Genomic DNA, 16,955 nt, shown 5'->3' with positions numbered 1-16,955 from the left:
AGGCATGGGTCTGACACCCGGCTGGAGCACCAAGACCATGTGAGCCACACAGCTCAGAAGAAAAGCGAGAAAGAAAGAGAGAAAGAGAGAAAGAAAGAGAGAGAGAGAGAGAGAGAGAGAGGGAGGGAGGGAGGGAGGGAGGGAGGAAGAAAAAATAGAATAAAGTTATAAAAATTAAAAAATATTAAAAATAAGAGATTCACAAGTAATAAAAAATAGAAGGAAAAAAAAAGAAGAAAGAAAGAAGAGAGCAACCAAACCAAAAAACAAACCCACCAATGATAACAAGTCCTAAAAACTGTGCTAAAAGAAAAAAAAAAAAAGGACAGAACCCTAGGACAAATGGTAAAAGCAAAGCTATACAGACAAAATCACACAAAGAAGCATACACATACACACTCACACAGAGAGAAAAAGGAGAAAAATATATATATGTTTGCTCCCAAAGTACATGGCCTCAATTTTGGGATGATTCGTTGTCTATTCAGGTATTACACAGATGCAGGGTACGTCAAGTTGATTGTGGAGATTTAATCCGCTGCTCCTGAGGCTGCTGGGAGAGATTTCCCTTCTCTTCTTTGTTTGCACAGCTCCTGGGGTTTAGTTTTGGGTTTGGACCTGCCTCTACGTGTAGGTCGCCGGAGGGCGTCTGTTCTTCGCTGAGACAGGACGGGGTTAAAGGAGCAGCTGATTTGGGGGCTCTGGCTCACTCAGGCCGGGGGAGGGAGGGGTACACATGCGGGGCAAGCCTGCGGCGGCAGAGGCCAGCGTAACATTGCAACAGGCTGGGGGGTGCCATGCGTTTTCCTGGGGAAGTTTTCCCTGGGTCACGGGACCTTGGCAGTGGCGGGCTGCACAGGCTCCCGGGAGGGGAGGTGTGGATAGTGCCCTGTGCTCGCACACAGGCTTCTTGGTGGCTGCTGCAGTAGCCTTAGCCTCTCATGCCCATCTCTTGTGTCTGCGCTGATACCCGCGGCTCGTGCCCATCTCTGGAGCTTATTTAGGCGGTGCTCTGAATCCCGTCTCCTCGCACACCCTGAAACAATGATCTCTTGCCTCTTCGGCAGCTCCGGACTTTTTCCCGGACTCCGTCCCGGCCAGCTGTGGCGCACTAGCCCCCTTCAGGCTGTGTTCATGCAGCCAACCCCAGTCCTCTCCCTGGGATCTGACCTCCAAAGCCCGAGCCTCAGCTCCCAGTCCCCACCCGCCCCGGCGGGTGAGCAGACAAGCCTCTCAGGCTGGTGAGTGCTGGTCTGCACCCATCCTCTGTGCGGGAATCTCTCTACTTTGCCCTCTACACCCCTGTTGCTGTGCTCTCTTCCGTGGCACTGATGCTTCCCACCTGCCCCCAACTCCCACCCGCAGTCTCTGCCCGCGAAGGGGCTTCCTAGTGTGCGGAAACCCTTCCTCCTTCACAGCTCCCTCCCACTGGCGCAGGTCCCGTCCCTATTCTTTTGTCTCTGTTTTTTCTTTTGCCGTACCCAGGTATGTGGGGAGTTTCTTGCCTTTGGGGAGGTCTGAGGTCTTCTGCCAGCGTTTAGTAGGTGTTGTGAGGAGTTGTTCCACGTGTAGGTGTATTTCTGATGTATTTGTGGGGAGGAAGGTGAGCCCTATGTCGTACTCTTCCACCATCTTGAAGTAAAAGGGACTTGTTTTATATTTTGAAGAAAATCTTTTACTTGAAAAATAAACTTAGTAGAAACAATACAAAACTTTAATTACAATTTTTATTTTAGTGAAGAGATTTTCTAAAGTAGTGGTTTTGAAACTTGGCACAGAACAGAGTGTGGAGGGTACAGATTCCTGGGCTTCATCCCAGCCAGTGTGTCAGAAATCCTGGAAATGGGCCCAGGTTTTCACATTTCTTCCAAGTGTCCAGAATGAGACCCTCTGGAACTAGAAGAGAGGTGGTACAATGTAACAGCTGAGAGAGTTGGGTTGGGTATTTGACAGACCTGGATTTGAATTCCAGTTCTGCCATGAGTTAACTGTAACTGTACAGCTTCGAAGAATTTTCTTTAAAATGAGGCTAATTGTTTCAATTGTGAGGGTGGATGAAACAGTGCTTCTGTGGCATGTAGTACCACACTTAGGCACAGTGTAAGCACTCAAGCATAATATTAAAAACAAAAGTAAAAAAAATAAACGAAAAGTGCTAAAATAAAAATCTAATAAATTTCATACCAGTTACTATTAGCCTTGTATGATGGTAATGAAAATCAATAGAAAAAAGATTTAAATTATCCCAGGTCAATTTATATACAGTTTTCAGATTCTCATTGCTGAAGGGAGAAAAATTCTCCATCATCTTCTACTCTCTGGGGCATACTTTCAAATGACATCATTTTCTATCAGAAATTACTCTCCCCCCTTTTTTTGCTTTAATTAAAAGGGATTGAATTTCAAGAGTCACTACTGCTATACTGCTCTCAAAAACAAAAACAAACAAACAAAAATCACCTTATATTCTTTGAAGGGAGGAAAAGGAAGGGGAGATTAGAAAGAGTAAATATCTAAGGACATTTACCCTCATTTCAGGTGCTTAGGTCAGGCTTGACCCCTGTGAGAGTCCAGGTAGTGCAGGGAAGTACAAGAAAATTTCTAGAGGTAGCCAGGGGGCGCAACAAGCTGAATTCCAGCCAGCCTTTTAACTGGCAGGAAAAAAAAAAAAAGTAAGAGGCAAAGCCTTCTAAGATCATCATAGGGGAATCTAAATTGAGTTTTTGTATCCTGGAGCTTTTAAAGATGACAAATCAATAAAGTGCATATTATCTGGTATTAACAATCTAGAAGATACATATTGTAACTATTTAAAAACAGGATGATTGAATATTTCTTCTTTTTCTAAAAGCATTATTTATTTTGTACTCACTTTCTACTTTATAACTCTTTCCTCAGGAAGAAATAACATAATTTTCAAAATTACTTGAAGTTTATTTTTAAACAGATAAATGAGTTGTGTTATACTTCTGGCTGTTTTAAGGATGAATTGTGGTTGGCAGTTGAGTGAGGGATATTAATTTGGAGGCCATTAGGGTATTTTGGGTAGAGTCATCTTGGTATGGGTGTGTTTGTGAATTTTTCTTTACTGTAATTATATTTTATTTAAGTCACGTCATATATATGGAGGATGGAGGTTGTCATGTATTTAAAGTATTTGTTATTTATGTTAGTCATTCTTAGTTCATGAGGGTGGGGAAATGGGTAAGGTGTATTTGGTTGTTTTTTGTTTTTCCTACTGCTCCGCTACCAGTGGTTAAAGCAGTGCCTGGCTTCGAGTAGGCTCTTAATAAATGTGTTGAACATTGGACACAGGACATCAATAAGATAATGTATACAGTGGCAAAATGAACATACCTCCACCCTTTTCTATGTGAAAAAACTCAGAAATGGAAAGAGACTGAAACACAAAGTAGCAGATACCTGAACACCTCAAATCACAAAATACCCTAAATGATTAGGAAGGAGTGCCATGGGAAGAAAGGATCTGATTGGGGGCGGGGGAGGGGGAGTGGGTGGTGGGAGGGCACTAAAGGGAAGCACTGTTGCAGCAGAATGCAGCAGAAGCTCCCATATCCAGTGTATACCAAGGGGCCAAAATGGCAATATTTTGTAACAAAAGATCAAGATGCACAGTTTACAAAGCTTCCTGATTTGTAAACTTGATAGCACAGAACCGCAGGGATTGGAGGGTAGGGGGAGTTGAATTAGGTAACACATGTCATTTTTGCTGGGAGTCTTCTGTAAGGTAAGGTCTAGAAGAAAGATAGGGGGGAGTAAAGGCTAAGCTACCCCCCCCCTCTCTCTGTCTCTGTCTCTCTCTTTGTCTTTCTCTCTCGCTCTGGCACTCTCTCTCTTTCTCTCTCTTGTCATAATAATCTCCACTCTGAACCAGAGCCGTTGCAGCTCTGGCCTCTCTCTATTATAAAGTCCTGAAAATAGTCCTGGCCTAGGAAGGACTTACCTAATTCAAAGTGAACAATATTACAAAAGAACCAACATGTCTATGTAAAGATATGTTGGTTGGGGAGGAGGCGTGGGGAATGGAGCCTGAAAAGCAAAAGGCAGACAGAGAACACCCATCAGAAAAATGCTGTAATGGGGAGGGTGAGTACTGTGACTAAATATATTGCTATGGATTCGAATATAGGGATACCAGTTTTATTGCACTTTGCAGATATTGCATTTTTTACAAATTGAAGTTTTGTGGCAACCCTGCATCGAACAAGTCTATTGTTGCCATTTTTTTCCGATAGCATTTGCTTACTTTGTGTTTCTGTGAACATTTTGGTAATTCTTACAATATTTCAGACTTTTTCATTATTATATTTGTTATGGTGATCTGTGATCAGTGACCTTTGATGTGTTACTGTTGCTTTGGGGCACCACAAACCCACCTGTGTAAGAAGGCAAACTTAATCAATTAATGTTTTGTGTGTTCTGACTGACCGGCCATTCTCCATCTCTCTCCCTTTCCTCAGGCCTCTCTATTCCCTCAGACACAACTATATTGAAATTAGAGCAGTTAATAACCCTACAGTAGCCTCTGAGGGTTCAAGTGAAGACTGATATGCCTGTCACCTTAAATCAAAAGCTAGAAATGGTTAGCCTTAGGGAGGAAAGCATGTTGAAAGCTGAGATAGGTCAAAAGCTAGACATATTGTGCCAAACGGTGAAGTGTGAATGCAAAGGAAAAGTTCTTGAAGGAAATTACAAGTGCTACTCCAGTGACACAAAAGATAAGACAGTGACACAGCCTTATTGCTGATTTGTAGAAAGTTTTAGTGGTCTGGATAGGAGATCAAACCAGCCACAACATTCCCTTAAGCTAAAGCCTAATCCAGAGAAAGACCCTAACTCCCTTTAATTCCATGAAGGTTGAGAGAGGTGAGGAATCTGCAGAAGAAAAATTTGAAGTTCTCTGAGGTTGGTTCATGAGGTTGAAGGAAAGAAAACCGTCTCCATGACTTCAGAGTACAAGGTGAAGCAGCACATGCTGGTACAGAAGCTGTAGCAAGTTATCCAGAAGATCTGGCTAAGATAATTAATTAAGATGCCTTCACTAAACAACAGCTTTTCAATGAAGACAAAACAGCCTCATCTTGGAAGAAGATGCCTTCTAGGGCTTTCACAGTTGGAGAGGAGAAGTCAGTGCTTGGCTTCAAAGCTTCAAAGCATTGGCTGATTCTCTTGTTAGGGGCCAGTGCAGCTGCTGACTTTAAGTTGAAGTCAGTTCTCATTTACCATTTTGAAAGTCCTAGGACCCTTAAGAATTATGCTAAATCAACTCTGCCTGTGCTCTATAAATGGAACAACAAAGCATAGATGACAGGACATCTGTTGACAACAGATTTTACTGAATATTTTAAGCCCAGTGTTGTGACCTACTGCTCAGAAAGAAGGATTCCTTTCAGAATATTGCTGCTTATTAACAATGCACCTGGCCACCCTAGAGCTCTGATGGAGATGTACAACAAGATTCACGTTGTTTTCATTCCTCCTAAGGCGATGTCTGTTCTGTAGCCTGTGGATCAAGGAGTAATTTTGACTTTCAAGACTTATTATTTAAGAAATACTTTTTGTAAGGCTCTAACTGCCGTAGATAGTGATTCCTCTGATGAATATGGACAAAGTCAATTGAAAACTTCCTGGAAAGGATTCACCATTCTAGATGCTATGAAGAGTATTTGTGATTCATGGGAAGAGGTCAGAATATCAGCGAAGGAGTTGATTCGAACCCATGGATGACTTTGAAGGGTTCAAGACTTCAGTGGAGGAAAAAACTACAGATGTGGTGGAAATAGCAAGAGAACTATAATTAGAGGGGGAAGCTGCAGATGTGACTGAATTGCTGCAATCTCATGAGAAGTTGCTTCTTATGAATGAGCAAAGAAAGTGGTTTTTTGAGATGGAATCTACTCCTAGTGAAGATGCTGTGAAGACTGTTGAAATGACAATAAAGGATTTAGAATATTACATCGACTTAGTGATAAAGCAATGACAGGGTTTAAAAGGATTGAGTCCAGTTTTGAAAGAAGTTCTACTGTGGGTAAAATGCTATCAAATAGCACTGCATGCTACAGAGAGATCATTCGTGAAAGGAAGTGGTCATTGATGTGGCATACTTAATCGTTGTCTTATTTTAAGACATTGCCACGGCCACCCCAGGCTTCAGCATCCATCACCCTGATCAGTCAGCAGCCATCCACATGGAGACAAGACTCTCCACCAGCAAAAAATGACAACTTGCTGGAGGCTCAGAGGATGGTTCGCAATAAAGTGTTTTTTAATTAAGGTACATACATTGTTTTTTTAGACATAATACTGTTGCACACTTAATAGATTACAGTATAGTGTAAGCATAACATTTATATGCACTGGAACCAAAAACATTTGTGTGGCTAGGTTTATTGAGATATTTGCTTTATTGCTTTGGTCTAGAACTGAACCTGTGATATCTCCAAAGTGTGAAAAGCCTTTTAAAAATTTTGATACAGGGATATTATTTCAGGTAAGAAATTATAATCACGTTCCAACAGAAACAGATGATAACCGAGTTGGCAGAGCTTAGGAAGGAACACAACCAAGCCAACAAAAAGCCTCAGGGACAGCTTAAAACACAGTGAAGATTATGGAAGCCGAAACAGTGAACACACAGACTGGAAACTGATAATATATTAAATAGGGTTATAGGAAAAAAGGATAGATACTGAAAACAAAGCAGTGCCAATATATCAATACGTTTCGTATCCTTGAATTAAAAAACCCTCCTACTAAGGTTGGAACTGAAAACATCTTCTAGGGTATCATTCAAGAATCCATTTTTGAAACAAAAGAAGAATTGAAACCATATTATGCCTCAACAAAAATCAGTAAGGTATAGTTAAAACTGAAACACAACCTAGTAAAGTTATGAATTTTAAAGATAAGAATATAATTCTTTGGGCATTCCAGCAAAAAGGTCATTAAAGGTTATTAAACCATAGTTTTCCCTAGTGTCTACAAAATAGAAGATTAAACATAAATTATGTTGTAGGTATAAAATAAAACAGTAATATGTCCCAAAACAGGATAGAAAGTTTCCAAAGCATAGTAAGCTACCCAACCCACACACAATGAAGCAAAGAATTGTACAGAACTTAGAAAAAATAAAGCAATAAAAGAGGAAATGTAACATGTGTTGCTGGAATGAATATAAATCCTATATTTTTAATATAAATGGCATACACTTACTGAAAGAAAAGAGTCTCTGTTACAAAGCAAAAACCAAAGTAGTGCTGTATATATGTAATAAATCTAAATCAGAAAGATTAAAAGTAAAAGGATTGTAACACCATACTGAGCTTACACATATGAAAAATAAGGTTTGTGCTCTTAATATAGGCAAAGATAAATCAGGGCAAAAAGCATTGATTGTGATAGAGAAGGTGTTGTGAGTTGAATTGTGCCCAGATACATTCACGTCCTAAACCTCTCCGTGTGAATGTGTGACCTTATTTGGAAATAGGGTCTTGCAGATGTAATCAAATTAAGATGAGGTCGTACTGGATTAGGGTGGGCTCTGATGCAGTCATTGGTGTTCTTCTATAAGAGATTCTTGGACAAAGAGACACGTGGAGGGAGATGGACGTGTGAAGATGGAGGAAGAAATTGATGTTATACCACCACAAGCCAAGCAACACCAGAGATTGCTGGCACGTGCCAGAAGTTAGGAAGAAGCAGGGAAGGATCCTCCCCTAGAGTCTTCAGAGAGAACATGGCCGTGTGGACACCTTAATTTTGGACTTCTTGCCTCCCATACTGAAAGACAGTAAATTAATTTTGTTCTAAATGACCGAGTTTACGATACTTCGTTGCAGCAGCCCTAAGAAGCTAATAATACACAAGGGAAACAAAATTTCAGTTAATGTAGTTCATAAAAAATACAGTAAACAATGAAAAACTAGACAAAACACTTTGGTTATAGGAGAGAGTAATTTATCTATCTCAGGCCATGAAGATCAAGTATACAAAAGGTAAGTGACTAAATGGCAAATTGGTGAAGTCGATATAATTTAAATGTAACAGTATCTAGACCCTGTGCCAATTAAATATTTATCAAAAGAAGAAATTCTAAATATAGACCTATTATAGACAACCATGTCTAACCCCAATGCAGTTAAACTAGAAATGAAGATCAAAATTCGAAGTAATGGCTGAGCACCTGGAAAAATAAATGAGAGAGCAAGAGGGAGAGAAAAAATAGGTAGCATAGGTAGACGGGTATTGATAGATGGAGAGAGAGAGATCAGGAGGGCATGTTTCTTAATTTAGATCAGCAAAGAAATCAAAATTAAAAAGTCAGGATAGGGCTTCCCTGGTGGCGCAGTGGTTGAGAGTCCGCCTGCCAATGCAAGGGACACGGGTTCGTGCCCCGGTCTGGGAGGATCCCACGTGCCGCGGAGCGGCCGGGCCTGTGAGCCATGGCCGCTGAGCCTGCGCGTCCGGAGCCTGTGCTCCACAACGGGAGAGGCCACAACAGTGCGAGGCCTGCGTACCGCCAAAAAAAAAAAAAAGTCAGGATATATAAAAAATAATGACAAAGAAAACACTGTGTAAGGGAATGTGTGAGACACAACTGAAAGACTGATCAGAAAAAATATATGTAACCTCAAATGTTTATACTGTAAACAAGTGGAATGAAAGTCAATGCTTTGGACACTTAAATCAAAAAATAGAAAATTAATATATGCATATGCAAGTATGTATTCCCCCAACGCCTATATTTGGCCTAATGGAAAAATATTATAACTCTCCACTGAAGCTAGGAAGAAGACAAGAATGTCCTCTGTCAAAAATATAAATGTGGCATTAAAAATTGGGAAGAACCAGATAATGTTATCCTTATTTGCAAAAGATCTGACATAATGGAACGATGCAAGAAAATCAGCTGGGACTCAGAATGATGCCTGGGAGCAAAATTAATATACAGAAATCAATAGCCTTGTTATATATAAACAACTGTATTTTAAAGTGGCAGAAAATACTTCATTTATAATAGAAATTTTTTCTAAACTACAGTTATTAAATCACAGTTTCCTGCAGACTTACCTATTTATATTTGAAACAGAACTTTTGTATTTGCCCATTTACATAGGTCAGCTAATAAATCCTCCAAATATTTAATTTGTACACCAGATATATCTAACCCAGAGGCTCCTGTCTATCTTGATTTAATTTGTTACTGTATTTCTTTATTTTAGAATAGCCTCACTATTTACTGCAAAGACTGTAGTTTTCATTAAAATCCCATCATGGACCTTGTTATTCCCTCAGTAGATATTTGCTTAAGCTCTGGATGTATGCAATACGGGGCATATTTGTATAGAAAATAGTGGAAGAGAGAACTACATGTAAATGTCATGTCCTGAAGTGCCTTATAATCAATCCTCTGATATTTTTCTGTAATGTAAAATATTTATTTACATTTATGTTCAACTTAACATTTATTGAGGGACAGACATTGGGATATAAAAGTAAATCAGCCATGGTCAGTGATAATCTCAAAGGGTAGAGAGACACATGAATGATTAATGATAATACAATGTGGCAAATGAATTTATAGAAAGACTTAACATGAGCAAAGAGGAAGAACATACACTCCCATCTGGAGAGTAGAAAAGGGGGAACCTTGCTGGAGATGGTGACTGGGTCTGAAGAGCTGGATTGGACTTAACTAGGGTAAAGACAGAATATTGCAGAGTGGTGGAGCCCTAGTATTGAAGCCCAGAATTTAAAACTTACTAGCTACATGACCACAGGCAAGTTACTTAACCTCGGTGTCTAAAATAGTGATTTTTTTTTCCAGTTTGGACAGACTTCTTTTTTTTTTTTTAATTTTTACTGGAGTATAGTTGCTTTACAATATTGTGTTCGTTTCTACTGTACAGCAAAGTGAATCAGCTATACCTATACAATAAATGTGTGATTTTAATGGTGTGTTTAAAATAGTTCATGCCTGTCAGTGTTGATTGAGTATTAATGAAATGTTTAGAACAGTACCTGGAGTGTAGTAAGTGCAGTATCAATATAAACTATTCTTATTTTTATTACTAATTGGGGTCGAAGGGGAGGGAAAGAGCCTCACAGACAAGGGAGTAATATGAACAAGGACACAGAGGGAGGAAAACCAGCCCTGTTGCAGGATAAAGTTCAAGGGAGGAATGGCAAGAGATGATGCTGGAGAGGTAGGCAGGGACCAGTTCACCGTGGCCTTGAATGTCATCTTTAGGCAGCTGGAAATCATGCTGATGTGGAGGTCCTCTCAGCAGGAGAATAACACAGTCAGACTTGGCATTCAGAGCTATCACTGTGGGAGTTTGTAGTGGCTAAAACTGGAGTGAAGTAGTTTAGGCAAGAAATGATGAAGGTCTGACCAAAGGAATGATACTAGAAAATAGAGAGGATACAAGAAATGGAAGACATATTTAATGGGTAATATTATCAAGTCTCAGCAGATAGCTTATTATTATCTATTGTGGAGAGATGGGGGAAGCATGGGCCCCATGGATTTCAGCCTGAGAGGAGGTTTTTATGGTTATCAGCAGCAGACAACATCTGTGGTCAGGGAAGATGAGGATGAGGGAGAAGACCTAAATGGCATTATTCACAATCTCCTTCCTCATTTTTTTGGAATGCAGAACCTTTCTTTAAACAGCTAAGCCTTTGAACTTGCTAAAATGTCAGCTCAGTTGAGCGTTACGTAGAATAAGAAAGTATAAGAGTCTCCCCTGACAAATTATGCCTTCTCTCTGTCGATGTAAATGCTCCCTTAAATAACCCTTAAATTTCTCCTCTATTTCTGAGGAACTGGTTGGGAGCTGAAGCAGGCTATAATAATTTAATCTCTACATAAATTCATAAAATGGAAGTGACAGGACAAAGTTATACCCTCCTGTGTTCTGAATGTTCACATCTCATTTCTGGATAGCATTGAATCTTTATCCTTTAAAATAACATCACATTCTTAAAAATTTGGTAATTTTCATCTTATTTGATTTGATGTGGCATTCTGAAGAAATTCAGGACGTTTTCCATCTCTGCTTTTACTCATTTGAATTCTATATAGATGCTTTCAGGGTCTTAGTTGCTGAATCTGCATTGTTGAGATGAAATCACAAGCCTTTTGATTTAATGTAAGAGCTTCATTATTCTCAGCTGTGTCATTTGGTGCCTGTATATCTGCTGCCTGAAAATGCCATCAGGATTCATCAAAATAAAACTCTCTTAAAATTTACTTTCTTTCTAAAAACAATAGGAAAAGTAGCTGGAAGGGTACAAAGAAGTCTAAAGAGGATGCACAATGTAAGTGGGGAAACTGAACAAGAATAAAATATGTACATACTTTTTGTCTCCAAACTTTGTCTCGTGCAGACATTTTGAAAATTTCTGATAAATTCAGAGAACAAAGCCCCATTTCCTTTCCATAGAAGAAGAGTTCAGATTAAAGACATTAGCGTAGTTTTTCCTTTTAGTTTGTGTTTATGCTGTATTCACAAAGTTAAAATAGATGCTTATTCCTACAACATTTTTATCTTTATTTGTTATGTACTATTTACAGATAGATCAAATTTAATATAACAGAGAAAGTAGACCAAGCGTCATATACAACTGTACCTGAGAAATCAGGCCGTGAAATAGAAGGAGGTTACCTAAGACTTATATTTTCCAAAATGGCATACATACCATTGGTGATAGAGTAACAGGATTGGGGGTATGATACTAGAATGGAATTAAATTACATGGAAACATATAATAAGGAAAATGTTCCTGTTTCAGTTTTCTTTCAGCGCTTCTGATTACTTCAAGGCCCTGGTGTGTTGAAGCTGCCTTGTAGACATCACAAAAGCTGATTGCTTGCATCTCCTGCCATTTATGTTCAGTAATGTCCGTCACCTTGGGAACTTGAAATTGGCTATGGTAGGAGTATTTACACCACAGAAATCATAAAATGCTACAGTGGCCACCCTCCTCTCTCAGGCAGTTGCTTAACATCGACCAGCAGGTCGCTGGTGAAAGGGGATGGAGGGCGAACCTCTCTTTAATGACCAGGGCCTGAGCCTTCTGTGGGCAGGTAGACTCCGAACACCATTTTCCTTTCATTGCCTTTAGTTTTAGAATTGTCTTTTATTTATGCCAGGTGATACAGGTTTTCCTTTATAGAAATCAAGTGTATGAAAATATGAAGTGTTTTTCTTTAAATATATCAATATTTAAGTCAATTCAATAAGGAATGAGCCTGGTTTAAAAAAGAATTGGTAATAAAGATGATATGTAAATAGACCAAAATTGGGAAAGTCTTACTGGTCAGTCAGAATTTGCGAGTACCCTGCCCTGTACAGTTTCCCAGTATTTGTCACTGTATAGTCAACAGGCCTTAGTTCTCAGCCACAATTTTACCCTGTTAAACTTGCCTGAAGGAGTGAGGCCAGCATATCAAAGAAATGTGTTTGTTTACCGTCTCTCTGTATCTTTCCTCTACGCCCCCCCCCCCCCCCCCCCCCCGCCCCCTGTAAGTTTCTGTGACACCTGAAGGGGGTTTTCTCTTTTGCCAAGACTGCCCTCCTTGAGTGCTTCTGTCTCAGTGTTTGCAGGGGTTCTGTGGTTGCCTACCTTAAAGGTATATCTCCTTTCCTCCTGGCTCCCCTGTTATACCCTGGGCGTCTTCCCAGGGCTGCTTCTGTGAGAGCTGGAGTAGGATTGCTGGCTGGGGAACCGAGCCTCAGAAGAAACTTCGTAGCTTCAGAGGCTTTGCTTGTGATTTTCTCTCTTTGTTTGTGTGAAAAGGCAAGCCGATAGCATGCGGGTTGGAGACTAGACTCTGGCAAATATATTATCACTGTAATATTTACCTTGATCGTCTCCTTTTGACCGTTTTATTGATATCTAAGATATATAAACAGGACCCACTCCTTCCCATAACTCAAACCAACAGCTGATTGATATTGCACCCTGTAGGCTTCTACTGACGTGGGTATCAGTAGACTGAAAAAAATGTGCTATTTAAACCCTTTTCTGACTGTCATTCTCTTCAAAGACAGTATTTTGGGGAAGATATAAAGGTGAAAATGTAAGAGGATGTGGAAAATAGTTTTAAAATGTGTCGGTGTTCAATATTTAGAAGTCAGGAATTAGTTCTCTCTCCCTTCCAAAGACTTCTTTCCTTTGGTCTTCAGTCTCGTAAATAAGCCCAGAATGAAGACAAAATAATTTTAGAAGAGTTGAAATAGAGGATAAGATTAAACCATTGTTCCTATAGCTGCCTCTTTCCCAAGCTCAGTTTTCACTCCCTTGGGACAACTTTTCTGACCAGGCTAACATTTTCAGGCAGCTTAGATGACCATTCCCTGGGCTCCCATAGCATTTTATGTCTAAAGCTGATGTATTGCATTGAATTAGACTATAAATGTTTTGAGTATGCCGCAATATCCACTACAGCTCCTGATACAAGGTGAAGCTCAGGTACTGTTGGTAAAAGGACTTTGTATAAACAATTTTCCCCAATGTAAGACACCTGCTATCTTTTTCATAGAGAAAGTGATGTCTACTTTCCAGCTTGATTGCCCAACATCCATTCTTTAATTAAATGATGTAAATGATATAATTTTAAGCCGCCTATGATCCACAAAGTGTGGGGATCACACTTTGAGAATTACTGTCAATCCCTGCTCAGCACCTCTGCCTCAGCTTTTTCTGTTTAGATGCATGTTAGGCGAGACCATACTGTCTTCCTTGTTTCCCCCACCCCCAGATCTGTGCCCTGCACATGGTAAGCCTTCATGGAGTTGAACAAATAAATCGAAGGATCTGCAAATGCTTTGCAAAAGTTAAGAGGATTAAAGTGTCATTTGTAAAGTAGTGGCATATAAAAGATTTTGGGGTCAGGTGAAGACAGTTCTGTTTCCAGAAGTGTTTTGACAAGAGCACTAAATGAAATGCCTCCAGTGAATTTGAATTCATTGTGAGTCAGACAAAGGGTTGCTGTAAATTATTCTGTTGTCATGGAATATCAAGGAAGTTGATGGATAAAGGGACATACTAATGAGACTCTAAGTGACAATATGAAATGAAATCAATGGTCTCTAAGAGACTTCTTCTGAACGACCTTGGGAAAGCATCTGTTCTCATCATTGCCAATTACCAGGATTACTAAGCTTTGTAGGAGGTGCATTAACTCAAAAGGATCTTGTTCTTCTGGACCGTATCTTCCCAGATAGTGGGAAGAAAAGTGGTGAGAGATCATTTTGGGAGTGTAAAAAGTGAGAAGAGTTATTATTCATGATAGGTTTTACTGCTATGCCCTCTATAGCCACATTTATGTTTTCTTTCTTTCTTTTTTTTTTTTTTTTTTTTGTGGTACGCGGACTTCTCACTGCTGTGGCCTCTCCCATTGCAGAGCACAGGTTCCGGACGCGGAGGCTCGGCGGTCATGGCTCACGGGCCTAGCCGCTCCGCGGCATGTGGGATCCTCCCAACCGGGGCACAAACCCGTGTCCCCTGCATCGACAGGCGGACTCTCAACCACTGTGCTACCAGGGAAGCCCAACACATTTATGTTTTCTAAGCACCTTCATACCTAATAATTTTTGCAATCCCCATATAACCCCTGCAAGGTAAGAAAGAGTATGATTTTTAGGTGAAAAAGAGAACCTGAGATGTGGACTCTTTAACTAAGGGTAAAAGTAAACTTTTAAATGAAGCACAGCTATTTACAAATAGGGGTAAGGTGACAAAATAAATATCTCGATTCGTAAAAAGGGGTGCTTCTAGAAAGACCACACCATGAACATTGATTGCTTCTTCATTTTTCAATTAAATCATTGCTTCCTTCTTTCCTTTCCTCAGGAATGCCCCTCTTTAAAGCCTGGAATCCTCTTGCCTACCTTCTGTAAGACTGCTATAAGTCTATAAGACTTTACTATTCAGCTCTTTGCTCAAATGTCATCTCTTCCAAGAAGCCATTTCAGAGTACTCTCTTTTAAGTCACACCCAACCCTCTCAGATATATCACCCTGTATATTTCATTTATAGAGATAATCACAATTTGATATTGGCTTGTGAGTTTTTTTCTATATTTATTGTTGGTCTTCTTTGACTGGAATATAAACTCCTCAAGGGTAGAGACATCCTTTGGCTTATCCTGACAGTGTCTTAGCACAATGCTTAAACATAACAGGCACTTACTGCATGTTTGTTAACTGAATGGATTCATTCTCCTTTAACTGAGTTTCTGCCATGGGCCAGGCACCAATAATATTAAACGCAGTTGTTGCCTCAAGGAAACTAATCCTTGATGCCTTGAGATCATCTTACAAGCGGGGCCAGTTTCTATTTTCCCTTGCTACACATGAGTCTTTTATTGGCCCTGGGTTAATAATCTTGCAGCAGCTAAGAGATGCCGATGGCCAATAAGATCAGTTAATTTAGTAAGAAGCAGTAGAACATAATGATTAAGAAAGTGGACAGTGGAGCCAGATTGCCTTGTTCATTTTTTGGTTCTGCTGTTTGCTGCCTTTATGGCTTTGAGCAAGTTACTTAACTTCTCTAAGCCTCAGCTTCCTTATCTGAGATGGGGATAATAATATCTATTTTTGTTCTAAGGACTTAGTAAATTAATATGTGTAAAGTGCTTAAAATAGTGTCTCATGTATACTCGGTACGGTATAGTGTAAGTAATAATTATTGTATATAGCCACAAGTGAGAGTTCCACACAAAATCAGATTCCGTATAACTCATGTTACTGAAATTCAGGGGATAATCCAAAAAAGCGGTCATTGCCATTGAGAAATATAAGGGATGCACGGTGAGAATGTCTTACATGTATGAATGCTAAGCTAGTATATTTTGCCTTTACTTTACCGTCAAACTCATTTGGATTGTACATGGAGGAGACATTTCAATTTCAAAGTAGCCAGAATGAACTTAGGGAAATGAATAGCTTTTATAAGACGTCATGTAATAAAGCATACCGCCACCTTTGATAAGTGTGTACTGAAGAGTTTGATGTATGGTTCCGCACATGGTAAGCATGCCTTCATTTAAAGGGACTCAGAATGTTTCTGCACAACTCCAACAGCCAAGGGAGGAATAAATAAAGAGAAGCAGCCGCATCTGAAATGGGGGTTATGGGTATATAAGTATTGCCTTACCAGCAGTAGCTTTTGGCTCAAAGGATTACACTAGAATCACTCAGAATCACAACTGAACAGAGATGAAATCTAGTTTAAAACTCAATATCTGGGGCTTCCCTGGTGGTGCAGTGGTTGAGAGTCCGCCTGCTGGTGCAGGGGACATGGGTTCGTGCCCCGGTCCGGGAAGATCCCACATGCCGCGGAGTGTCTGGGCCTGTGAGCCATGGCCGCTGAGCCTGCGCGTCCGGAGCCTGTGCTCCACAACGGGAGAGGCCACAACAGTGAGAGGCCCGCGTACCGCAAAAAAAACAAAACAAAACAAAAAACTCAACATCTGAGCAGAAAGTAATTGAAATTTTTTAAAAAATGCACAGCAAGAAGATTGGTCAGTATAAACCCTAATAACCCCGCACAAGCAAGAAGTGTTTCCATTTGAACAACCCCATTTAAAAAAATAGTGAAAATCTTTTTATATTACTTTATTTTGTTGGTGCATCACTTCTGTCTTGTGAAAATGTTTGACATATCTAACTAGAGTTAAGGATACTAGAAAAGATGATAATAGCAATAATAATTTAGGTTATACAATGCAATAACATGGCATTTGAAATGTGTATCTTCACGTTAACCAGAAAACAAGTTTTCTAACCTTAATTTTGCACATAAAGTATCTGCATTTGGTTAAATTTTCCTCAAAACCCTTTCCAGATTGTTAAAGAAGTCATCATGCTCTAACTTGAGTAACTTGAGCTGTTTAATCTTGTTCATTTTCTCTTTATATAGCA

Source organism: Orcinus orca, chromosome 10, assembly GCF_937001465.1.
Source record: "Orcinus orca chromosome 10, mOrcOrc1.1, whole genome shotgun sequence".
In the NCBI taxonomy this organism is placed as follows: domain Eukaryota; kingdom Metazoa; phylum Chordata; class Mammalia; order Artiodactyla; family Delphinidae; genus Orcinus; species Orcinus orca.
This window is presented reverse-complemented; position numbering follows the sequence as displayed.